The sequence below is a fragment of the Triticum urartu genome, chromosome 1A (assembly GCF_056163025.1).
Source record: "Triticum urartu cultivar PI428250 chromosome 1A, HENAU_Tu73, whole genome shotgun sequence".
Classification (NCBI taxonomy): domain Eukaryota; kingdom Viridiplantae; phylum Streptophyta; class Magnoliopsida; order Poales; family Poaceae; genus Triticum; species Triticum urartu.
The window spans coordinates 335,819,489-335,846,013 of record NC_141873.1 but is presented as its reverse complement, the minus strand read 5'-3'; the positions used below and the strand labels follow the sequence as shown (position 1 = coordinate 335,846,013).

General features: G+C 42.5%; 1 pseudogene; it reads left to right on the top strand.

Moving 5' to 3' along the window:
• Positions 1 to 1,818: 1,818 nt before the first annotated feature.
• Positions 1,819 to 3,354, top strand: LOC147991118 (uncharacterized; annotated as a pseudogene).
• The last annotated feature ends 23,171 nt before the right edge of the window (positions 3,355 to 26,525 follow it).

Below are 26,525 nucleotides of genomic sequence, written 5' to 3'. Positions count from 1 at the left end.
CTCTGGTATTTTCTTCGCCCAGTATTTTTTATATATTCCAAAAACATTCTTCGTGAAGTTTCAGGACTTTTGGAGTTGTGCAGAATAGGTCTCTAATATTTGCTCCTTTTCCAGTCCAGAATTCCAGCTGCCGGCATTCTCCCTCTTCATGTAAACCTTATAAAATAAGAGAGAAAAGGCATAAGTATTGTGATATAATGTGTAATAACAGCCCATAATGCAATAAATATCAATGTAAAAGCATGATGCAAAATGGACGTATCAGGCCCATCTCTGGTGCCCCTCTTCTGGTATATAAGTCATTTTGACCTAGAAAAAATAAGGGAGGACTTTCCGGACGAAGCGCCGCTGTCTCGAGGCAGAACTCGGGCAGGAGCACTTTTGCCCTTCGGCGGAGCGATTCCGCCAGGGGAACTTCCCTCCCGGAGGGGGAAATCATCGTCATCATCATCACCAACAACTCTCCCATCTTGGGGAGGGCAATCTCCATCAACATCTTCAACAGCACCATCTCCTCTCAAACCCTAGTTCATCTCTTGTGTTCAATCTTTGTACCAGAACCTTAGATTGGTGCTTGTGGGTGACTAGTAGTGTTGATTACATCTTGTAGTTGATTACTATATGGTTTATTTGGTGGAATATTATATGTTCATATCCATTATGCTATTTAATACCCCTCTGATCTTGAGCATGATTATTATTTGTGAGTAGTTACTTTTGTTCTTGAGGTCACGGGAGAAATCTTGTTACAAGTAATCATGTGAACTTGATATGTGTTTGATATTTTGATGGTATGTATGTTGCAGTTCCCTTAGTGGTGTCATGTGAACATAGACTACATGGCACTTCACCTTATTAGGTCCTAAGGGGATGCATTATGGAGTAGTTATTAGATGATGGGTTGCGAGAGTGATAGAAGCTTAAACCCTAGTTTATGCGCTACTTCGTAAGGGACTGATTTGGATCCAAAAGTTTAATGCTATGGTTAGATTTTATCTTAATACTTTTCTCGTAGTTGCGGATGCTTGCGAGGAGGTTAATCATAAGTAGGAGGTTTGTTCAAGTAAGAACAATACCTAAGCACCGGTCCACCCACATATCAAATTACCAAAGAAGCGAACACAAATCAAACCAACATGATGAAAAACTGACTAGATGAAATTCTCGTGTACCCTCAAGAACGCTTTGCTTATCATAAGAGGCCGTTTTGGCCTGTCCTTTGCCTCAAAAGGATTGGGCTACCTTGCTGCACTTTTCTTACCATTATCGTTACTTGCTCATTACAAATTATCTTGCTATAAAACTAATCGTTACTTATAATTTTAGTGATTGCAGAGAATACCTTGCTGAAAACTACTTGTCATTTCCTTCTGCTTCTCGTTGGGTTCGACACTCTTACTTATCAAAATGACTATGATTGATCCCCTATACTTGTGGGTCATCACACACTAACCAAACAATTGGAGGTAAGTCCATCTGAAGCATGTGCTACTAATAGCCACATGCTGGGAGGCACGTTTTCGTACGGGGATCGCCTCCCTTTCGTGGTGGCGATGGAGACAGAGAGAGGAGAGTGATGACGGAGGGAAATTCGACAGAGGCCCCGACTGGTCGGGACACCAAAGGAGGGAGGGCATCGGCGGCAGCCCATGCAGAGGCCATGGCGCCCTGTGACCCCAAGAGGAGGGGGAATACTGCGGGGGCTCTGCGGCCGCGCTGGAATGGAAGGACATCAAGGCGGAATCACGGCGGATCCTCCAATGATCTCCAGACCAGGAGAGATGCTGGAAGCAATTCAAGAGGCAAGCGGAGGAGCTGATGCGCACAAATCCAGCGAAGATCCCCCCTGATCTGGCGAGGAGTGAGAAGGTCAACAGCTACAATGGCGACAATTTGGAGGTACGACCATATGGTAGGGGAGTAAATACTCAGGATTTGATCTCGTCTGGAATAGGGAACCTGAGTTTGGGCGTTATTAGTAGTTTGGAAACAAGAACTATGGTATAGAAGTTTAGGGAAATTCCTTCTTTGAGAGATATGAAAGAGGAAGGGAGAAATCAGGGGAGGAACGTTATCTGTACATTAAAGGAAAAGAGAGAGATTAGGGGGAATTTATTTTGGAAACTGCCCATTCATGGTCCTTTATTTTTCGTTAAGTGCACAAATTTCATCCCTTTTGTGGAGATTTCGAGAGGAGGAAAGATCTATTTCAACAACAGGGGGTGGGTCTCGGGTCCTCAACTCATCATACAAAGAAAGAACTCCTGCCTTCACTCTTGTATTTCTTCTCTAGTCGGGCTATGTTGGGAAGAAAGGGATAGATGGAGAGGAAAGGGGTGGCGGAGAAGGAGGTGGGTCAAAGTTTAGGGGGTGTGCTAGCGATCATGGGGAATGTTTCTCCTGCTCCGGCTCCTTCGCCTGAGGGCGATGGGATGACGGTGTCGAGGCGGCCCCGTGGGGATGGCTCCCTGCTGGTCATCGATATGGAGGCCGCGAGGAGGGCTATTAGTGGCTCCTTGGTGATAGGGCGACTTCTATCGCCCTTCAAAGTACACCCATGGATCCTCGTCGGCTTGGAGGCTACAAGGTGAGGTCACCATTCAGGAGGTGGCTAGCGACGACGGGAGGTTCATCCTCAACTTCTCCACCGACGCGGATAGACGTTTCGTGTTGAAGTCACAGCCGTGGAACCATAAGCGTGACAGGATCATCTTCGTCGAGTTCGATGGCAAGGGTATCCCTGCGGAGGTGGACCTTGTATCCATGGCTATATGGGCCCAGGTTCGTGACCTACCGTTTGAGCTTAAAACCGAAGATGTTGGTTTGTCTCTAGGGGATCAAATTAGCAAAGTGATAGCTGTCTCACACGATAACCACATGATCGCAGAAAAGTATTTGCGTGTGCGCGTGAAAATCTCACTACACGAGCCAATCAAGAGTAGGGTAGAATTCACTCCCTTAGGCAGCAAAGAAATACTTCAGTTTGATGTTCGCTATGAAAAATTGTCATCGTATTGTGAGTGTTGTGGGCTGGTAGGACATGTGTCTGAGAGGTTCTGTAGGATCCCTAAAGAGAGCAGAGTAGATGTTTTTGAAAAGAATCTCAGCGTCGAGGCCTATTGGAAAGGTCATACATCTATTAGAAGAGCTTTTTTGTACACTGGCTATAGTAATAAAAGCACCTCCAAGGCCACCGAAGGAATGGTGGTCAAAGTCACCAAAGCTACAAGTGACCTCACTGTGAAAGAGAAAGGTAATGCGTCGTCCACGACATCGGCTATCCTGGCAATTGAAAGACCAGTCCAGGGAGGCCACTCTCTTGGCCAGGAGGGTCAGGGCATGTGCCTTCTCTGACGGCGTCCGGTGTAGCTGCTTCGGGTCAGGTGGACCTAGCTCGCGGGCCGCTCGAGCGCGCTAGCCTTGGGGGGACGCTGCAGCTTGGCCAGGAGGGTCGACTCCCTGTGGCGTTCCAGCACTCCCTACAGGGTGGGGCCTCTGGTCAGGAGGACCAGGATGCAGGCATGGGCGCCCCTGTACACTCTGCTGGCAAAGGCCAGGAGGGCCAAATTCTAGTGGAGGCGGTTGTACCCACACCAGCTGCAATGCCTGGCCAGGAGGGCCAGGACCCGTTGCATTAGGGAGTTGGAATCTACCCCATCGGGCCTGCTGCTGGTGTGGCTACTATCCAGCCGTTTCCTGTTGGCCAGGAGAGTTGGGGAGCTACACAGTGGGGTGATCAACTCCTTTTTTGACCTGGAGTGCTGGAGGCTCTTTCAGGGGCTGTTGCTGCAAGACTTGCTTCTAAATAGGCCACTGACACCCCTATTGATACTTTCAATGCTACAAAGAACTCCATGCAGGGCAAGAAAAAAGGAAGGGGCGGGAAAGGAAAGAATGAAGGAGGAGTTGGGAGTTTAGAAGAAGCACGCGAGAATATTATAGGTAAAAAAGGAACCTATATGAAGGTCCAGCTACTGGTAGTGAACTAGATTTCTCTTTTGATAAAACTATGGATAGCTATGAGCGTATCTTGTATGGGGACATAAATGTATCTTCGAAGAGAGTGTGTACGGGTAGAGTGGAAACCATGAGAGATGGGAATGGGGTGATTACACGCGTAGCTAAGGAGGTTGAAGAGAAAGAATAGGCTTCATGACAGCAGAGAAGGGAGTCGGTTGGGGATGATGGCGCATCAGCGGCCTCCGGAGAGGAGGTACGCTGGGCCAAATGAAAATAATCGGAATGAACTGTCACGGTATGTTGTCTCCCACGGTGATTCGTGAGCTCTTGGATCTATAGGAGCGTACCAAAGCAGAGATGATTCTCCTTTCCAAATCTCATTTAAATAGATGTAAAGCCGACGAGCTTCGTCGAAGTTTAAATTTTGATGCAATGTTTGTAGTTGAGAGCGATGGCCGGGTGGGTGGCCTTGTCTTGTTTTATCAGAAGATGAATAAAGTTGAGTTGAACTATGTGTCGAATAATTTTATTGATGTTCTTTTTATGAATGAGAATATTGTATAGTGGCATTTTATGGGTTTTTATGGGCACCCCAACTGGAGTGATCGTGTCTTGCCGTGGGATGAATTCGAAACCTGTATAGTAAGGGCGATCACCCATGGGTGGTGTTGGGAGATTTTAATGAAATTCTACTCTTGTCGGAGGAGGGAGGGAATATGAGACCAAATGTAATGATGAGAGAGTTCCGTAATTGCTTGGTAGAATGTGGTTTAGAAGATATGAGATGTATGGGTGATCCATTCACATGGAGGAGAGGTGAAATCAGGGAAAGACTGGATTGAGCAGTCAGCAATGTTGATTGGGAAAATAAATTCCCTCAAGTGGCAGTCATAAACGAAGAACATGTACACTCGGACCCTCGTCCTATCATTTTAGACACGGAATATTACGATGATAATATCTTTGATCGCCCAAGAAGTTGAGTGAAACGGTTTGAATCCCGATGGCTCAAAGAAGATACGATCTAGGAAATTGTACATACAACATGGGACAAAGCAAAGATGTTGGGCATTGGACCTTCTCTCACTGCCCAAACAAAAGCAGTTCATGCGGACTTACATACTTGGGACCGGGATATTCTTAAGGCTCCGAAAAAAAGAATTAATAAACTGAAAAAAAGAGTTAGAAAAATTCCGAAGGGGACCTATGAATTAAAACTCCCTTGCACGTCAAAAGGAGACTCTTGTACTTATCGAAAACCTGATGGAACAAGAGGAGATATACTGGGTACAACGGGGTCGAGCAAACTAGTTATTGCATGGTGACCGCAACACTTCTTTTTTCCATAATGCCGCAACTACTAGAAAGAAGAGAAACCAAATTAAAAAAACTGCTTGATGATAATGGTGTTTGGGTAAAAGACACGGAGATGAAAAACCACATTCTCGGGTACTTCTCCAACCTTTTTACCTCAGAAGTTAATCATCCTAACCAGGAGGTTCTCTCTCTTGTCAGGAGGAAAGTAACAAATGAAATGAACAGAGCTCTCCTCGCCCCTACACGACTAAGGAGGTTCGAAAAGCCCTATTTGATATCGGTGATTTAAAGGCGTCGGGTCCAGATGTCCTCCATACCATTTTTTATAAAAGATTCTGGTCTATGTTGGGGGATGACTTAACTGATGAGGTTCTCAGGGCGGTGAATAGTTGCACTATTCCTAATGGATGGAACGATACTACAATTGTAATGATTCCAAAAATCAATTCTCTGGAGAAGGTAACTCAATTTAGACCGATTAGTCTATGCAGTGTGGTATATAAGGTCATTTCAAAAATGATTGCAGCTTGGATGAAGGTAATCCTATCAGATATTATTAGCCCCACACAGAGTGCTTTTGTGCCTGGAAGGATGATTACTGATAATATTTTAGTGTCTTACGAATGTTTCCATAAGACAAAGAGAAAAAGAAATGGTAAAGAGGGCTTGTGTGCATATGATCGAATGGAGTGGCCTTTTTTGAAGCAAATCATGTTGAGACTGGGATTTTAGTAGGATTGGGTAAATATAATTAATGAATGTGTTTCCTCGGTGGAATATCGAGTTCATTTTAACACGGAAGAAACTGAGAGCTTTAAACCTTCGAGAGCATTGAGGCAGGGAGACCCTCTCTCCCCGTACTTATTTTTGTTGTGTATTGTGACGCCCCCGATTCAATCATACACTAATCATACACGCAAATGTGTACGATCAAGATCAAGTACTCATGGGAAGATATCACAACACAACTCTAGACATAAATTAAAATAATACAAGCTTTATATTACAAGCCAGGGGCCTCGAGGGCTCGAATACATAAGCTCAAAAACACAAGAGTCAGCGGAAACAACAATATCTAAGCACATACATAAGTTAGGCAAGTTTTGCCTTAACAAGGCTAGCACAAAAGCAACATTGATCAAAAAGGCAAGGCCTCCTGCCTGGGAGCCTCCTAACTAATCCAAGTAGTCAGCGGCCGTCACGTTGTAGTAGGCACCCACGGGGTAGTAGTAATCATCAGTGGTGTCGTCTGGCTCCTCGGATCCGTCATCTGGTTGCAACAATCGGGTATGGGGGGAAAATAGGTAGCAAAGCAACCGTGAGTGCTCATCCAAAGTACTCGCAAGACTTACATCAGATCTAAACTAAGTATGCATCTGTATCAAACGAATGGGTTGTATCTTTGGACTAAACTGCAGAATGCCAGAAGAGAAGGGGAAAGCCTAGCCTATCGAAGACTAGCATCTTCAAGCATCTTGCAGCATATAGAAGAGTACATATCAACATAATGTAAAGTAGTAGTAGTGTTATCAACCTCGGCCAGAGATCCTTTCTCGACTCCCCGCGAGAAAGAAATCCCAGAGCCATACTATCCATTTCTCATAACCATGTCTCATCTCAAGTATCCAGTTCTAGTTGTATCGATCGGGATACAACTCCAAGTGTCCGTTACCGTAGGACAGGCTATCGATAGATGTTTTCTTCCTTGCAGGCGTGCACCAACTTACCCACCACGCTCGATTAACTCTGGTCGGACACACTTTCTTGGGTCATGCCCGGCCTCGGCCAAACAATATGCCGCAACCCGACCTAGGCTTAATAGAGAGGTCAGCACGCCGGACTAAATCTATGCCCCCAGGGGTCTTGGGCCATCGCCCCGGGAACTCATGCACGTTGCGTGGGCGGCCGATGAGCAGACCTAGCTACCTCCTTAAAAAGGCAGGAGCTTACCAGTCCAACCTGGCGCGCATCGCTCAGTCGCTGACGTCTAATAAGCTTTGGCTGATGTATACGACACAGAACGCTCATACAATGCCCACGTGATGGTTAGTGCTATCAGGCCAGAGGCCCCTCGGATCAAATATCCAAAACATTAGTGCGTTGGCAATGCAGTCACGAGCAGAGACTCACGAAAGATGTGACCCCGTCGCCCCGTCTCGAGTACTTGCGACAAGGGCTAAGAATGCCCGGCCACGCCCCATAAGTATCTCGCGGTTACCTTCCAGGTCAACCCGACTCCATATCACTCGCTATTAAGCTCGCACGGGTACCCCTCAGGGCCGACCCGTCTTTAGTAACATGGCTCGGTGTAAAGTCATAGTAACCATAGTAACTGTGTGTCTAACACCAAGGGGAAAACCAGATGAATCACCCCCGGTGAATTCCACTCGATGTTATCATCAAGGTGAATGTAAGAGGATCCACCCTTGAGGTTCACACTTGAGTGGTTGCACGACAGAGCCGTAACGGAAGTGGTTAAGGAGGAAATCACCCTCGATGACCTCGACCGTATAGCTACACTACAGAGATCTCATCAGGAGTGATGTAAGAGGTTCCACCCTCGGCACTCGATGGTAACTCTGTAGAGTCGTACAACTAAGGGGGGTGATGTGCGGTGTCGGGGCCTGGACGTCGATCACGTTGATCGAGTCATCGAACATAAAGCGAGGCAACTGGGACAAGGTGGGGTCACTGATGGATCTCTAACCAACCTATACTAAGCAGTTTAGGATAAGTAGGTAAGGTATGAAAGCAGGTAACAACAACAGGCTATGCATCAGAGTAGGATCATACAGACATCAGTAGCAGTTCTAATGCAAGCATGAGAGGGAAAGAAATGGGCGATATCGGAATGCTCAAGGAGGGTTTGCTTGCTTGGAAGCTCTGCTGAAAAATAAGAAGTGTCATCGACGTAGTCGATCATAGGGGCGGCATCGGTCTTGGGGTCTACCAGAGAGAAGAGGGGGAAGAAACAGTAAATACAGAGCAAACAGATGCATCACTAAGCATTACATGACGATAGGCAGAGCTAGGGTTGTCCTAACATTGTACTATACGTTGCAGATGGAGGGGATAAACATCCGAGGATGAATTCCCAGTGTTAGACAAATTTCGGACAGATGGAAGAGAGGGGACGGTTCCATGTTCAGCATGCTAGGGGCATGTGACAGGTGAATGGACGGCGCATTCGGATTCGTTGGATTTTTCTGAGCAACTTTCATATAGAAAACATTTTCATCCGAGCTACTGTTTAATTTCTATGAATTTTTAAAGATTAAATTATTTTCTGGAATTATTATTATTAACAGAAAAGAATTACAACATCAGCATTACATTGTTGTGACGTCAGCAGTCAATAGACCTGCTGACTGGTCAAACTGACAGGTGAGGCCCACCTGTCAGCCTCTCTCGGTTAAACAGTGGGTTAAACTAATCTAACAGACTAGTTAGAGGGGTGGGCAACAAATGTCAGTGACTAACTAACTACTAATTAATTAACAGATTTTAACTAACAGTTTTATTTATTAAAATATCATTTGAGCTAGTGGGGCCCGCATGTCAGAGACACTGCCTGCCCAGTCAGCACAGTTGACCACGGTCAACATGGTGAACTGGGGCCAGGGGCCCACTGGCAGTGACCTAGAGGCGGGCCCCAGGAGTGCCATGTCGGCGGCGTCGGGGCTTCGCCGCCGGCGACCAAAACAGTGGCGGGGCTCGCCGGACTTCACCGGAAAACGCGCACAGGGGGTCTTTTGGCGCGGGACTTGGCACATTCGAACGAGCGCATGAAGGCGCGTCGACTAGGGGTGGTGGCATCGCCGGAGTTGGCCGGAGCGGCGCCGACGAGCAGCGAGGGCGGTGGTCGTGCTCGGGCGACGATGAGGATGGTGCTACGGACACCGTTTCGCGCGGTTTTGCTTATGTTTGAACGGGTACTCCTCCGCACGTCGATCTGCAGTGTTGGAACGGGCGGAGGTGGCCGGCAGAGGCGTCGGCGATGAGCAAAGGCGGCGACGACGGCTTCGGGCGCGGACAGGGATCGCGCTAGGAGGCACGGGATGAGGCGCGGGCGGCTGGGAGGCCTCCTGGCAGCGCTACGGGCTCGAAACCGTGCTCGAAAGTGAGCTCGGCCGGTGGTGGCCGAGACGGAGAGGCTCGGCAGCGGTGACGAGTTCGGCCATGGCGGCAACGATGGCCTATGGGCATGGGAAACGACAAGGGAGTAGGGTGAGGAGAGGGAGGTGCTCACCGAGCGGCTAAGAAAAGCCCTCGACAGGTTAGGAGCGCAGGGGAGGGCCGAATCGACGGCGACGGTGGCCGAAGATGGAGACAAGGACGAACGGCGGCTGCCGTGCTTCCCGCTTCCAGCGGAGGGCGCCGGTCAAAGGAGTTGACCCCGGCGGGGCTCACCGTCAGGGTCAGCGGGCGCGGGGCCACCGGTGGCCACGACAACGACGGAGGGCGGTGGCGACTAAGCTCGGAGGTGGACGGGGAACGAGGGGGAGGCGAGGAGGAATCTGCCGGGGAGAGGGAGAGGCGGAGTGGGCGAGGGGAAAGTGGGAGTGGTAGGGGAGTGATACGTCTCCGTCGTATCTACTTTTCCAAACACTTTTGCCCTTGTTTTGGACTCTAACTTGCATGATTTGAGTGGAACTAACCCGGACTGACGTTGTTTTCAGCAGAATTACCATGGTGTTATTTATGTGCAGAAACAAACGTTCTCGGAATGACCTGAAACTTCACGGAGCAACTTTTTGGAAAATATAAAAAATACCTGCAAAAGATGAAGGCTAGGGGGCCCACCACCTGTCCACGAGGGTGGGGGCGCGCCCCCTACCTCGTGGGCCCCCTGATGCCTCTCCGACTCCAACTCCAACTCCATATATTGTGTTTCGGGGAGAAAAAATCAGAGAGAAGAATTCATCGCGTTTTACAATACGGAGCCGCCGCCAAGCCCTAAAACCTCTCGGGAGGGCTGATCTGGAGTCCGTTCGGGGCTCCGGAGAGGGGAATCCATCGCCATCATCATCAACCATCCTCCATCACTAATTTCATGATGCTCACCGCCGTGCGTGAGTAATTCCATCGTAGGCTTGCTGGACGGTGATGGGTTGGATGGGATCTATCATGTAATCGAGTTAGTTTTGTTAGGGTTTGGTCCCTAGTATCCACTATGTTCTGAGATTGATGTTGGTATGACTTTGCTATGCTTAATGCTTGTCACTAGGGCCCGAGTGCCATGATTTCAGATCTGAACCTATTATGTTTTCATCAATATATGAGTGTTCTTGATCCTATCTTGCAAGTCTATAGTCACCTATTATGTGTTATGATCCGTTAACCCCGAAGTGACAATAATCGGGATACTTACCGGTGATGACCGTAGTTTGAGGAGTTCATGTATTCACTATGTGTTAATTCTTTGTTCTGGTACTCCATTAAAAGGAGGCCTTAATACCCTTAGTTTCCGTAAGGACCCCGCTGCCGCGGGAGGGTAGGACAAAAGATGTCATGCAAGTTCTTTTCCATAAGCATGTATGAATATGTTCGGAATACATGCCTACATTACATTGATGAACTGGAGCTAGTTCTGTGTCACCCTAGGTTATGATTGTTACATGATGAACCGCATCCGGCATAATTCTCCATCACTGATCCTTTGCCTACGAGATTTCCATATATTGTTCTTCGCTTATCTACTTTTTCGTTGCTATTGCTATCATCACTACAAAATACCAAAAACATTACTTTTACTACTGTTACCTTTTGCTACCGTTACCACTATTATCATATTACCTTGCTACTAAACACTTTGCTGCAGATATTAAGTTTCCATGTGTGGTTGAATTAACTACTCATCTGCTCATACTTGAGAATATTCTTTGGCTCCCCTTGTGTCGAATCAATAAATTTGGGTTGAATACTCTACCCTCGAAAACTGATGCGATCCCCTATACTTGTGGGTTATCCAGACCATTTTTGGCGCCGTTGCCGGGGAGCATAGCTCTATTCTTTGAGTCACTTGGGATTTATATCTGCTTATCATTATGAAGAACTTGAAAGATCCAAGAACCAAGATTTATCCCTCAACTATGAGGGAGGTAAGGAACTGCCATCTAGCTCTGCACTTGATTCACCTTCTGTTTTGAGTAAGCTTGCGACGCCTAAAACTGCTTCTGCTATTCGTTCTGATATGTCGCATGTTATTGATGATGCTACTTCTGCTATACATGATACTTATGATGAAACTACTTCTATGCTTGATACTACTGTGCCACTTGGTGATTTTCTCGATGAACAACTTGCTAGGGCTAGAGAGATTGAAAATGTTGAATCTGATAATACTGATGAAAGTGATGATGAAGAATCACTTGTTATTCCTGAGGGTTATGTTTTTGATCAAGAAGCTTCTTTAGCTATTTTAGCTTGCAAAGATAGAAACAAACTTAAGAGGTTATTAGCTAAATGGAATAAGCAATCTCTAAATGCTAGAATGAAACCTGACCCTGCTTTTGCTACTTCACCTATCTGTGTTACCGATAAGGACTATGAATTCTCTGTTGATCCTGATATAATTACTTTGGTTGAATCTGATCCTTTCCATGGCTATGAATCTGAAATTGTTGTGGCACATCTTACTAAATTAAATGATATAGCCACCCTGTTCACTAAAGATGAGAGAACTCGTTACTTTTATATCCTTAAAATATTTCCGTTCTCATTAAAGGGTGATGCTAAGATATGGTTTAATTCTCTTGATCCTGGTTGTGTGCGTAGTCCCCGGGATATGATTTATTACTTCTCTGCTAAATATTTCCCTGCTCATAAGAAACAAGCTGCTTTAAGGGATATATATAATTTTGTGCAAATTGAAGAAGAGAGTCTCCCACAAGCTTGGGGGAGGCTTCTCCAATTACTTAATGCTTTGCCTGATCATCCTCTTAAAGAAATGAAATACTTGATATCTTTTATAATGGACTGACCGATGCTTCTAGAGATTACCTGGATAGTTGTGATGGTTCTGTTTTCAGCGAAAGAACACCGGATGAAGCTGAAATTCCATTGAATAATATGTTGACAAATGAAAATAATTGGACACCTCCGAAGCCAATTCTTGAGCCTATTCCTAAACCAACTCCGAAGAAGAGGGGTATTCTATTTCTCAGTCCTGAAGATATGCAAGAGGCAAAGAAATCTATGAAAGAAAAAGGTATTAAAGCCAAAGATGTTAAGAATTTACCGCCTGTTGAAGAAAGATATGATCTTAATCCATTACCTATTGAAGAAACTCGTGGTCTTGATAACCCGACACAGGTAGTAAAGGTAAATTCTCTCTATAGATATGATAAAGCTGTAATCCCATTTACTAAGTTTGCTAGCCCATGCTCAGATGAGTTTGATAAATTTATGGCTAAGCAAGAAGATTTTAATGCTTATTTTGGTAGACAATTGAAATACAATTCAAATATGCTTGAACACTTGGGTGATTATATGGCTAATGTCAAAGGTGAACTTAAACTTATTAGTAAACATGCTTCTATGGTTACCACTCAAGTAGAACAAGTACTTAAATCTCAAAATGATTTGCTCAATGAATTGAATAGTAAGGATAATGATAATGTTGTTAGAGTTATGACTAGAGGTGGTAGAATGACTCAGGAACCTTTATATCCTGAAGGCCACCCTAAGAGAATTGAGCAAGATTCTCAGAGAAATAATATAGATGCACCTAGTCCTTCTAAAAGGAAGAAAAATAAAAATGATAGGACTTTGCATGCTTCTAGTGAACCTGTTACTGAAACACCTGAGAATCCAAATGATATTTCTATTTCTGATGTTGAAACTCAATCTGTTAATGAACCTGAAACTAGTGATAAGGTTAATGATAATGTTCATGATGATGCTCAACCTAGTAATGATAATGATATAGAAATTGAACCTGCTATTGATCTTGATAACCCACAATCAAAGAATCAATGTTATGATAAGAAAGACTTTGTTGCTAGGAAACATGGTAAAGAAAGAGAACCATGGGTTCAGAAACCCATGCCTTTTCCTCCCAAACCATCCAAGAAAAAGGATGATGGGGATTTTGAGTGCTTTGCTGAAATGATTAGACCTATCTTTTTGTGTATGCGATTAACGGATATGCTCAAAATGAATCCTTATGCTAAGTATATGAAAGATATTGTTACAAATAAAACAAAGATACCGGAAGCTGAAATTTCCACCATGCTTGCTAATTATACTTTTAAGGGTGGAATACCAAAGAAACTTGGAGATCCAGGAGTACCCGCTATACCATGCTCTATTAAAAGAAACTGTGTTAAAACTGCTTTATGTGATCTTGGAGCCGGTGTTAGTGTTATGCCTCTCTCTTTATATCGTAGACTTGATTTGAATAAGTTGACACCTATTGAAATATCTTTGCAAATGGCTGATAAATCAACTGCTATACCTGTCGGTATTTGTGAGGATGTGCCTGTTATAGTTGCAAACGTTACAATTTTAATGGACTTTGTTATTCTTGATATTCCCGAGGACGATAGTATGTCTATTATTCTTGGAAGACCCTTTTTGAATACTGCAGGGGCTGTTATTGATTGCACTAAAGGCAATGTCACTTTTCATGTTAATGGTAATGAGCATACGGTACACTTTCCGAGGAAACAACCTCAAGTTCATAGTATCAACTCGATTATATTTGGAGGTTTTGAATTTCCTCTTCCTACTGTCAAGAAGAAATATGATATTCTTATTATTGGGGATGTGCATATACCTGTTGAGGTAACATAGTGTTATTCGAAATTTCTCCGGTTCCATGTTATTCGGAATGAGTTCGTTAACAAGACTTGATCAACCTTGTTAATGGATTCCTTTTGATGATCATGAGATGGATGAAATTAGGAAGCACAACCTGCTGTACCCCACTTTTACTTTCTGTTATTTATATTAAATAAAATATAAAATAAATATTTTTCTGGCTGTTATCTGATTACCCGTGCAATATAAAAATACCCCGAAAATGAAAGTTCTCCAAATGCCCTGAAATTTAAATCTGATTTTTTTCCAGAATATTTGAGAATATTTGGCACTGAGAACACAGCAGGGGGGTCAACCACCTGCCCACGAGGGTGGAGGGCGCGCCCCCTGCCTCGTGGGCCCACGGTGGCCCTCCTCCACTTATTCCTGCACCCACACACTCCTTCTTCCTCCCCCAAACACGAATATCTAGCTCAAGCACGAGTTCTAGCTCATTTTGCTGCCATTTTCGATCTCCTTGCTCAAAGCACCTCTCACAAAACTGCTTGGGGAGATTGTTCCTTGGTATGTAACTCCTCCATTGGTCCAATTAGTTTTTGTTCTAGTGCTTTATTCATTGCAAATTTTTGCTGCTTAGGTGATCCTGTTCTTGAGCTTGCATGTCAAATTTATATGGTCAAAAGTAGTTTTGATGCATGAAATAGGCCCTAGGCACTTGTAGGAGTAGTTGCTATCAATATTATTGAGTTTGGTTTACTTTTATTTTGAAGTTACTAAAAATTTTCAGAATTTTTCAGAGGAAGAAAAATGCTTAGGAAAATGTTCCAGGGTGGTTCATCAAGGAAGCAAGGACCCAGGCTTGCAATGCGTGATGCTGATGAAGAGCCACCAAGAGACGCTCCAGTGCGTCCTTGTGAGTGGCCTTCTGAAAATTTTATGGATCGAGCAGGAATTAAAGAAGAATTCAACACATATTTGCGTAACACCGATCTTGTGAGCTTCGAGGAAGAAAAGTGCAGTCAGTATCACAACCTCACCAGTACCTTTGTGAGGAGGTTTGAATTTTCAACTTCACGTAATTCTCCAACTGTCCTGTTTGATCTTTATGAAAATTCTTATACTATGGACTTAGAGGACTTTACCACTGCTTGCAAACTTCCACAATGGGGTAGTATAAGGGATCCTCGCAAATCTGAATTTAGAGATTTTCTTGCTAGTATAATTGTGGGAGAATCTAGAGATATAACACAAGCTACCATAGGGAGCATTCACTTTCCAGCTATACATTATTTTGCTCTCTTCATAGGTAGATGCATTAATGGTAAAGATGAGGCATGTCACATGTGTGTCCCTGATCTCAGTATTCTTAGGAGTGCTGTGTTAGGAGATAAATCTTATAATTTGGGAGCCATTGTTGCACATAGGTTGCATCTTAATAGATTTAATGGAGATTTCTTTGGTGGAATTTATGCAACCCGCATAGCTAATTTTCTTGGTGTAGCCATACGCGAAGATGATATTGAATTACCTCCTGCTTATCTAGATTTTAATGATATGGTTCACCACCAGTTTGTCGAGAGGAATGAATCACCTCTCCAGTATCGACTAATCTTTGACAGACGCCCTGCTGTCCATATTACTCTCCCTGCTCCTGCCTTCTTTGATCATCAGGCAAAAGGAAGACATACTATTACTAGAGAGGAGGCAGATGAGTACGAGAGGAGAGCGGAGGCCGCTCGTCGCCACGTTGCAGCTCAGCAGGCAATAGCCGCTGCATCGCAGTATGACCCTAGCTACTATTATGGATATCCGCCAGGCCAGCTGTGGCCATAGACCAACTTAGGCCAAAAGCCTAAGCTTGGGGGAGTACGTATTTCTCACCGACATTACATTTATATTCACACACTCATTGCCAGATGTCGGTGCTCATACTTTTTCCTTGTATCATCCATGCTAGTTTAATTCTCCTTTTTATGCCTTCTTCTTGTGTGTTCAATAAACCTTAAGAAAAACCAAAAAAATTAGTGGTAGCCTTCAATTAGTTTACTTTCCATGCTTGTAGTAGTAATTAAAAAGAAAACCCAAAAATATTTCATGTTCTTCTTTTGCTTGTTGGGAGCTTTCCCGTGTAAATAGTTTTATTGTTTTTCTTTTCTTTGGGGGTCGATAGGAGAGGACCATAATTAAATTGTTGAAGTGGCTCTTATATGCATAATTGTTGATCTGACAAAAGAGCCCATATTGCCTTGTCTTCTCCTGTTTATTGAATGCTTGCAGATTCCAGCTTAGTCCAATGCACATGCACTATTATTATTATTCACATCGTTCGGTCGTGCAAGTGAAAGGCAATTATGATGATATATGATGGACTAATGGAGATAAGAAATGCTGGTATGAACTCGACCTCTTTTGTTTTTGTAAATATGATTAGTTCATCGTTCCTGATTCAGCCTATTATGAATAAACATGTTTGCAATGACAACTAGAGATCATAGTTTCTTGTGCCATGCTTGATTAGCTATGAGTTATAATGGTTTACCTTGCGTGCCAACATGCTATTGAAATGGTTATGATGTGGTATGATAGGGTGGTATCCTCCTCTGAATGATTTAAGTGACTTGACTTGGCACATGTTCACACATGTAGTTGAAACAAAATCAACATAGCCTTCACGATATTTATGTTCATGGTGGATTATATCCTACTCATGCTTGCATTCGGTGTTGATTAATTTTAATGCATGTTCATGACTGTTGTCGCTCTCTAGCTGGTCGCTTCCCAGTCTTTTGCTAGCCTTCACCTGTACTAAGCGGGAATACTGCTTGTGCATCCAATCCCTTAAACCCCAAAGTTATTCCACATGAGTCCACTATACCTACCTATATACGTATCTACCTGCCGTTCCAAGTAAATTTGTATGTGCCAAACTCTAAACCTTCAAATAAATATCCTGTTTTGTATGCTCGAATAGCTCATGTATCAACTAGGGCTGTCCGTACCTTCCATGTTAGGCGGGTTATTCTCAAGAGGAGTGGACTCCGCTCCTCACTCACGAGATAAATGGCTGGCTGGTCACCGGGATGCCCAGTCCCATGCTTTATGCGAACTAAATCAAAATAATTGCAAACAAAACTCCCCCTGGGACTCTTGTTAGTTGGAGGCACTCATTGTTTCGAGCAAGCCATGGATTGTTGCTTGTTGGTGGAAGCGGGGTATAAACTTTACCATTCTATTTGGGAACCGCCTATAATATATGTAGCATGGAAGATATCGCCATCTCTTGGTTGTTATGGTGACAATGAAAGTATACCGCTCAAAATATTATTCACCTCTGTTTCAAAACCGTGCTCTGGCACCTCTACAAATCCCTGCTTCCCTCTGCGAAGGGCTTATCTATTTACTTTTATGCTGAGTCATCATCCTCTTATTAAAAAGCACCAGTTGGAGAGCACCGTTGTCATTTGCATTCATTACTGTTAGTTTACATTGAGTATGACTTGACTGGATCTATTTTACCATGAATTACAATGTCTAGTCAGTCCTTGGTCTTTAAAGGTGCTCTGCATTTATGTTTTGCGGTCTCAGAAAGGGCTAGCGAGATACCACCTTGTTATATCATATTATGATTGTTTTGAGAAAGTGTTGTCATCCGAGATCGATTATTATTGCTCGCTAGTTGATTATGCTATTGATATGAGTAAACTCGAGACCTAAACGTTATTGTGAATGTGGTTAGTTATAATCTTTGCTGAAATCTTGAATGCTGGCTTTACATATTTACAACAATAAGAGCAAATAGAGTTTGTAAAAGTTTTTCTTTATCACTTTTAGTTTGTCAACTGAATTGCTTGAGGACAAGCAAAGGTTTAAGCTTGGGGTAGTTGATACGTCCCCGTCGTATCTACTTTTCCAAACACTTTTGCCCTTGTTTTGGACTCTAACTTGCATGATTTGTATGGAACTAACCCGGACTAACGCTGTTTTTAGCAGAATTACCATGGTGTTATTTATGTGCAGAAACAAACGTTCTCGGAATGACCTCAAACTTCATGGAGCAACTTTTTGGAAAATATAAAAAATACCTGCAAAAGATGAAGGCCAGGGGGCCCACCACCTGTCCACGAGGGTGGGGGCGCGCCCCCTACCTTGTGGGCCCCTGATGCCTCTCCGACTCCAACTCCAACTCCATATATTGTGTTTCGGGGATAAAAAAAATCAGAGAGAAGAATTCATCGCATTTTATGATACGGAGCCGCCGCCAAGCCCTAAAACCTCTCGGGAGGGCTGATCTGGAGTCCGTTCGGGGCTCCGGAGAGGGGAATATGTCGCCATCGTCATCATCAACCATCCTCAATCACCAATTTCATGATGCTCACCGCCGTGCGTGAGTAATTCCATCGTAGGCTTGTTGGATGATACGTCTCCAACGTATCTATAATTTTTGATTGCTCCATGCTATATTATCTACTGTTTTGGACTATATTGGGCTTTATTTTCCACTTTTATATTATTTTTGGGACTAACCTATTAACCGGAGGCCCAGCCCAGAATTGTTGTTTTTTGCATATTTCAGTGTTTCGAGGAAACGGAATATCAAACGGAGTCCAAACGGAATAAACATTTCTGGAACGTGATTTTCTTCCCGAATATGACCCAGGAGACTTGGACCCTACGCCAAGGAAGCTTTGAGGTGGGCACGAGGTAGGGGGCGCGCCCTATACCCCCAGGCACGCCCCCCACCCTCGTGGGCCCACCGAAGCTCCACCGACGTACTTCTTCCTCCTATATATACCTACGTATCCCCAAACGAACAGAGACGGAGCCAAAAACCTAATTCCACTGCCGCAACTTTCTGTATCCACGAAATCCCATCTTGGGGCCTGTTCTGGTGCTCCGCCGGAGAGGGTCATCATCACGGAGGGCTTCTACATCATCATAGCCTCTCCGATGAAGTGTGAGTAGTTTACCTCAGACCTTCAGGTCCATAGTTATTAGATAGATGGCTTCTTCTCTCTTTTTGGATCTCAATACAAAGTTCTCCCCCTCTCTCGTGGAGATCTATTCGATGTAATCTTCTTCTTTTTGCGGTGTGTTTGTTGAGACCGAAGAATTGTGGGTTTATGATCAAGTCTATCTATGACTAATATTTGGATCTTCTCTGAATTCTTTTATGTATGATTGGTTATCTTTGCAAGTCTCTTCGAATTATCCGTTTGGTTTGGCCAACTAGATTGGTAGTTCTTGCCATGGGAGAAGTGCTTAGCTTTGGGTTCAATCTTGCGGTGTCCTTTCCCAGTGACAGAAGCGGCAGCAAGGCACGTATTGCATGGTTGCCATCGAGGATAACAAGATGGTGTTTATTTCATATTGCATGAATTTATCTCTCTACATCATGTCATCTTGCTTAAAGTGTTACTCTGTTTTTAACTTAATACTCTAGATGCATGCTGGATAGCGGTCGATGAGTGGAGTAATAGTAGTAGATGCAGAATCGTTTCGGTCTACTTGTCACAGACGTGATGCCTATATACATGATCATGCCTAGATATTCTCATAACTATGCTCAATTCTGTCAATTGCTCAACAGTAATTTGTTCACCCACCGTAGAATACTTATGCTCTTGAGAGAAGCCACTAGTGAAACCTATGGCCCCCGGATCTATTCTCATCATATCAATCTCCATCACTTTAATCTTGCTTTGCTTTTTTACTTTGCCTTTTACTTTTCACTTTCCATCTCTATACCAAAAATACCAAAAATATTATATCTATCAGATCTCACTCTCGTAAGTGACCGTGAAGGGGTTGACAACCCCTAATCACGTTGGTTGCGAGTAGCTATCGTTTTGTGCAGGTACGAGGGACTTAGAGCGTGGCCTCCTACTGGATTGATACCTTGGTTCTCAAAAACTGAGGGAAATACTTACGCTACTCTGCTGCATCATCCTTTCCTCTTCGGGGAAATCCAACGCAAGATCAAGAGGTAGCAAGAAGAATTTCTGGTGCTGTTGCCGGGGAGTCTACGCAAAAAGTCAACATACCAAGTACCCATCACAATCCCTATCTCTCGCATTACATTAGTTGCCGTTTGCCTCTCGGTTTCCTCTCCCCCACTTCACCCTTGCCGTTTTATTCGCCCTCTCTTTCCCAATCTCCTTCTCCTTCTCCGCCTTTATTTTTCGTTTGCCTTTTTCTTGCTTGCCTTTTGTTTGCTCGTGTGTTGGATTGCTTGTTTGTCGCGATGGCTCAAGATACTACCAAATTGTGTGACTTCACCAATACCAATAATAATGATTTCCTTAGCACTCCGATTGCTCCTCTTTCCAATACTGAATCTTGTGAAATCAATACTGCTTTGTTGAATCTTGTTATGAAAGATCAATTCACCGACCTTCCTAGTGAAGATGCCGCTACTCATCTGAATAGCTTCGTTGATTTATGTGATATGCAAAAGAAAAAAGATGTCGATAATGATGTCGTTAAATTGAAGCTATTTCCTTTTTCGCTTAGAGATCGTGCTAAAGCTTGGTTTTCGTCTTTGCCTAAAAATAATATTGATTATTGGAACAAGTGCGAAGATGCTTTTATCTCTAAGTATTTCCCTCCCGCTAAGATCATCTCTCTTAGAAACGATATTATGAACTTTAAGCAACTTGATCATGAACATGTTGCACAAGCTTGGGAAAGAATGATATTAATGATACGTAATTGCCCTACTCATGGTTTGAATTTGTGGATGATTATACAAAAATTTTATGCCGGATTGGATTTTGCTTCTAGAAATCTGTTAGATTTGGCCGCGGGAGGCACTTTTATGGAAATCACTTTAGGAGATGCTACTAAACTCCTAGATAATATTATGGTTAATTATTCTCAATGGCATACTGAAAGATCTTCTAATAAAAAAGTGCATGCGATAGAAGAAATCAATGTGTTGAGTGGAAAGATGGATGAACTTATGAAATTATTTGCTACTAAGAGTGTTTCTTCTTATCCTAATGATATGCCTTTATCTACTTTGATTGAGAATGACAATGAATCTATGGATGTGAATTTTGTTGGTTGGAATAATTTTGGTAACAACGCGTATAGAGGGAATTTTTTAATCCTAGGCCATATCCTAGTAATCCTTCTAATAATTATGGGAATTCCTACAACAACTCTTATGGAAATTATAATAAGATGCCCTCTGAATTTGAGAATAGTGTTAAAGAGTTTATGAATTCACAAAAGAATTTTAATGCTTTGCTTGAAGAGAAATTGCTTAAAGTTGATGATTTGGCTAGGAACGTTGATAGAATTTCTCTTGAGGTTGATTCTTTAAAGCTTAGATCTATTCCTCCTAAGCATGATATCAATGAGTCTCTCAAAGCCATGAGAATTTCCATTGATGAGTGCAAGGAAAGAACCGCTAGGATGCGTGCTTCCAAAGATGCCTTTATTAAAGCATGTTCTTCCAATTCCTATGAAAATCAAGATGAAGATTTAAAAGTTATTGATGTGTTTCCTATCAAATCTTTGTTTTGCACTATGAATCTTGATGAAACTGAATATGATATTCCTTTACCTAGAAGGCGTTCTAAAAATTCAGAGTATTTAGATCTCTATGATGAAATTGATGAAAGTGGGATTGAAAGAAATAAAAATCTAGATGTTGCTAAACCCACTATATTGGATTTCAAGGAATTTAATTATGAAAGTTGCTCTTTAATTGATTGTATTTCCTTTTTGCAATCCATGCTAAATTCTCCACATGCTTATAGTTAAAAGAAAGCCTTCACCGAACATATTGTTGATGCCTTGATGCAATCTTATGAAGAAAAACTTGAGTTGAAAGTTTATATCCCTAGAAAACTCTATGATGAGTGGGAACCAACTATTAAAATTAAAATTAAAGATCATGAGTTTTATGCTTTGTGTGATTTGGGTGCTAGTGTCTCCACTATCCCCAAAACTTTGTGTGATTTGCTAGATTTCCGCGATTTTGATGATTGCTCTCTAAACTTGCATCTTGCGGATTCTACTATTAAGAAACCTATGGGAAGGATTAATGATGTTCTCATTGTTGCAAATAGGAATTATGTGCCCGTAGATTTCATTGTTCTTTATATAGATTGCAATCCTTCTTGCCCTATTATTCTTGGTAGACCTTTCCTTAGAACGGTTGGTGCGATTATTGATATGAAGGAAGGGAATATTAGATTTCAATTTCCATTAAAAAAGGGCATGGAACACTTTCCAAGAAAGAAAATAAAATTGCCATATGAAACTATCATGAGAGCCGCTTATAGATTGCCTACCAAAGATGACAATACCTAGATCTATCCTCGCTTTTATGCCTAGCTAGGGGCGTTAAACGATAGCGCTTGTTGGGAGGCAACCCAATTTTATTTTTATTCCTTTCTTTTTGCTCCTGTTTAGTAATAAATAATTTATTTAGCCTCTGTTTTGGTTGTGTTTTTGTGTTTAATTAGTGTTTGTGCCAAGTAGAACCATTGGGAACACTTGGGGAAAGTCTTGTTGAACTTGCTGTAAAAACAGAAACTTTAACGCTCACGAGAACTGCTGTCATTTTTATTTGGAGAGTGATATTTAGTTAATTCTTTTTTAAGATGATTAATAGATAAATTCCTCACGTCCAGTAATTTATTTTAGAATTTTTGGGGTTCCAGATCTTGCGCTAGCTACAGATTATTACAGACTGTTCTGTTTTTGACAGATTCTGTTTTTCGTGTGTTGTTTGCTTATTTTGATGAATCTATGGTTAGTAAAATAGTTTATAATCCATAGAGAAGTTGGAATACAGTAGGTTTAACACCAATATAAATAAAGAATGAGTTCATTACAGTACCTTGAAGTGGTATTTTGTTTTCTTTCTCTAACGGAGCTCACGAGATTTCTATTGAGTTTTGTGTTGTGAAGTTTTCAAGTTTTGGGTGAATTCTTTTGATGGATTATGGAACAAGGAGTGGCAAGAGCCTAAGCTTGGGGATGCCCATGGCACCCCCAAGATAATACAAGGACACCAAAAAGTCAAAGCTTGGGGATTCCCCGGAAGGCATCCCCTCTTTCGTCCACTTCCATCGGTAATTTACTTGGAGCTATATTTTTATTCACCAACATGATATGTGTTTTTCTTGGAGCGTCTTGTATTATTTGTGTCTTTGTGTTTTAGTGTGCCACAATCATCCTTGCTGTACACACCTTTTGAGAGAGCCATACATGAATTAAAATTTGATAGAATACTCTATGTGCTTCACTTATATCTTTTGAGCTATGTAGTTTTGCTCTATGTGCTTCACTTATATCTTTTGAGCATTATAATTTTGCTCTATGTGCTTCACTTAGATCTTTTAAGAGCACGGTGGTGGATTTGTTTTAAAGAAACGATTGATCTCTCATGCTTCACTTAAATTATTTTGAGAGCCTTAATAGCATGGTAATTTGCTTAATAGTAACATGCTTGGTATTCAAGATTTGTGAAACTTTCTTTTGAGTGTGTTGAATACTAAGAAAAGTTGGATGCTTGATAATTGTTTTGATATATGGAGGTAGTAATATCAAAGTCATGCTAGTAGAGTAACTGTGAATTTGAGAAGTGCTTGAGTTAAAGTTTGCAAGTCCCGTAGCATGCACGTATGGTAAACGTTATGCAACAAATTTGAAACATGAGGTGTTATTTGATTGTCCTCCTTATGAGTGGCGGTCGGGGATGAGCGATGGTCTTTTCCTACCAATCTATCCCCCTAGGAGCATGCTCGTAATACTTTGGTTTTTGATGGCTTGTAGATTTTTGCAATAAGTATATGAGTTCTTTATGACTAATGTTGAGTCCATGGATTATACGCACTCTCCCCCTTCCATCATTGCTAGCCTCTACGGTACCGTGCATTGCCCTTTCTCACATCGAGAGTTGGTGCAAACTTCGCCGGTGCATCCAAACCCCGTGATATGATACGCTCTTTCACACGTAAACCTCCTTATATCTTCCTCAAAACAGCCACCATACCTACCTATTATGGCATTTCCATAGCCATTCCGAGATATATTGCCATGCAACTTTCCACCATCCAGTTTATCATGACACATTCATCATTGTCATGTTGCTTAGCATGATCATGTAGTTGACATAGTATTTGTGGCAAAGCCACCGTTCGTAATTTTTTCATACTTGTCACTCTTGATTCATTGCATATCCCGGTACACCGACGGAGGCATCCATATAGAGTCATGCTTTGTTTTAGTATCGAGTTGTAAATAAATAGAAGTGTGATGATCATCATTCAATAGAGAATTGTTCCCAAAAAAAGATAAAGGCCAAAGAAAAAAAGAAGGCCCAAAAAAATAGAAAATAAATAAAAAGGGGCAATGATACTATCCTTTTTTCCCACACTTGTGCTTCAAAGTAGCACTATGTTCTTCATATAGAGAGTCTCTTGAGTTATCACTTTCATATACTAGTGGGAATTTTCATTATAGAACTTGGCTTGTATATTCCAACAATGGGCCTCCTCAAGTGCCCTAGGTCTTCGTGAGCAAGCAAGTTGGATGCACACCCACTTAGTTTCTTTTGTTGAGCTTTCATACATTTATAGCTCTAGTGCATCCGTTGCATGGCAATCCCTACTCCTTGCATTAACATCAATCGATGGGCATCTCCATAGCCCATTGATTAGCCTCGTTGATGTGAGACTTTCTCCTTTTTGTCTTCTCCACATAACCCCCATCATTATATTCCATTCCACCCATAGTGCTATATCCATGGCTCACGCTCATGTATTGCGTGAAAGTTTATGAGTTTGAAATTATTAAGGTATGAAACAATTGCTTGGCTTGTCATCGGGGTTGTGCATGATGAGAGCATTCTTGTGTGACGAAAATGGAGCATGACTAAACTATATGATTTTGTAGGGATGAACTTTCTTTGGCCATGTTACTTTAAGAAAACATAATTGCTTTGTTGGTTTGCTTGAAGTATTATTATTCTCTATGTCAATATGAACTTTTGTCTTGAATCTTCCTAATCTGAATATTCATACCAAAATTAAGAAGATTTGCATTGAAATTATGCCAAGTAGCACTCCGCATCAAAAATTCTCTTTTTATCATTTACCTACTCGAGGACGAGAAGGAATTAAGCTTGGGGATGCCTGATACGTCTCCAACGTATCTATAATTTTTTATTGCTCCATGCTATATTATCTACTGTTTTGGACTATATGGGCTTTATTTTCCACTTTTATATTATTTTTGGGACTAACCTATTAACCGGAGGCCCAGCCCAGAATTGTTGTTTTTTGCCTATTTCAGTGTTTCGAAGAACGGAATATCAAACGGAGTCCAAACGGAATAAACCTTTCTGGAACGTGATTTTCTTCCCGAATATGACCCAGGAGACTTGGACCCTACGCCAAGGAAGCTTCGAGGTGGGAACGAAGTAGGGGGACGCGCCCTATACCCCCAGGCGCGCCCCCCACCCTCGTGGGCCCATCGAAGCTCCACCGACGTACTTCTTCCTCCTATATATACCTGCGTATCCCCAAACGAACAGAGACGGAGCCAAAAACCTAATTCCACCGCCGCAACTTTCTGTATCCACGAGATCCCATCTTGGGGCCTGTTCCGGTGCTCCGCCGGAGAGGGGCATCATCACGGAGGGCTTCTACATCATCATAGCCTCTCCGATGAAGTGTGAGTAGTTTACCTCAGACCTTCGGGTCCATAGTTATTAGCTAGATGGCTTCTTCTCTCTTTTTGGATCTCAATACAAAGTTCTCCCCCTCTCTCGTGGAGATCTATTCGATGTAATCTTCTTCTTTTTGCAGTGTGTTTGTTGAGACCAATGAATTGTGGGTTTATGATCAAGTCTATCTATGACTAATATTTGGATCTTCTCTGAATTCTTTTATGTATGATTGGTTATCTTTGCAAGTCTCTTCGAATTATCCGTTTGGTTTGGCCAACTAGATTGGTAGTTCTTGCCATGGGAGAAGTGCTTAGCTTTGGGTTCGATCTTGCGGTGTCCTTTCCCAGTGACAGAAGGGGCAGCAAGGCACGTATTGCATCGTTGCCATCGAGGATAACAAGATGGGGTTTATTTCATATTGCATGAATTTATCTCTCTACATCATGTCATCTTGCTTAAAGCGTTAATCTGTTTTTAACTTAATACTCTAGATGCATGCTGGATAGCGGTCGATGAGTGGAGTAATAGTAGTAGATGCAGAATCATTTCGGTCTACTTGTCACAGACGTGATGCCTATATACATGATCATGCCTAGATATTCTCATAACTATGCTCAATTCTGTCAATTGCTCAACAGTAATTTGTTCACCCACCGTAGAATACTTATGCTCTTAAGAGAAGCCACTAGTGAAACCTATGGCCCCCGGGTCTATTCTCATCATATCAATCTGCATCACTTTAATCTTGCTTTGCTTTTTACTTTGCCTTTTACTTTTCACTTTGCATATCTATACCAAA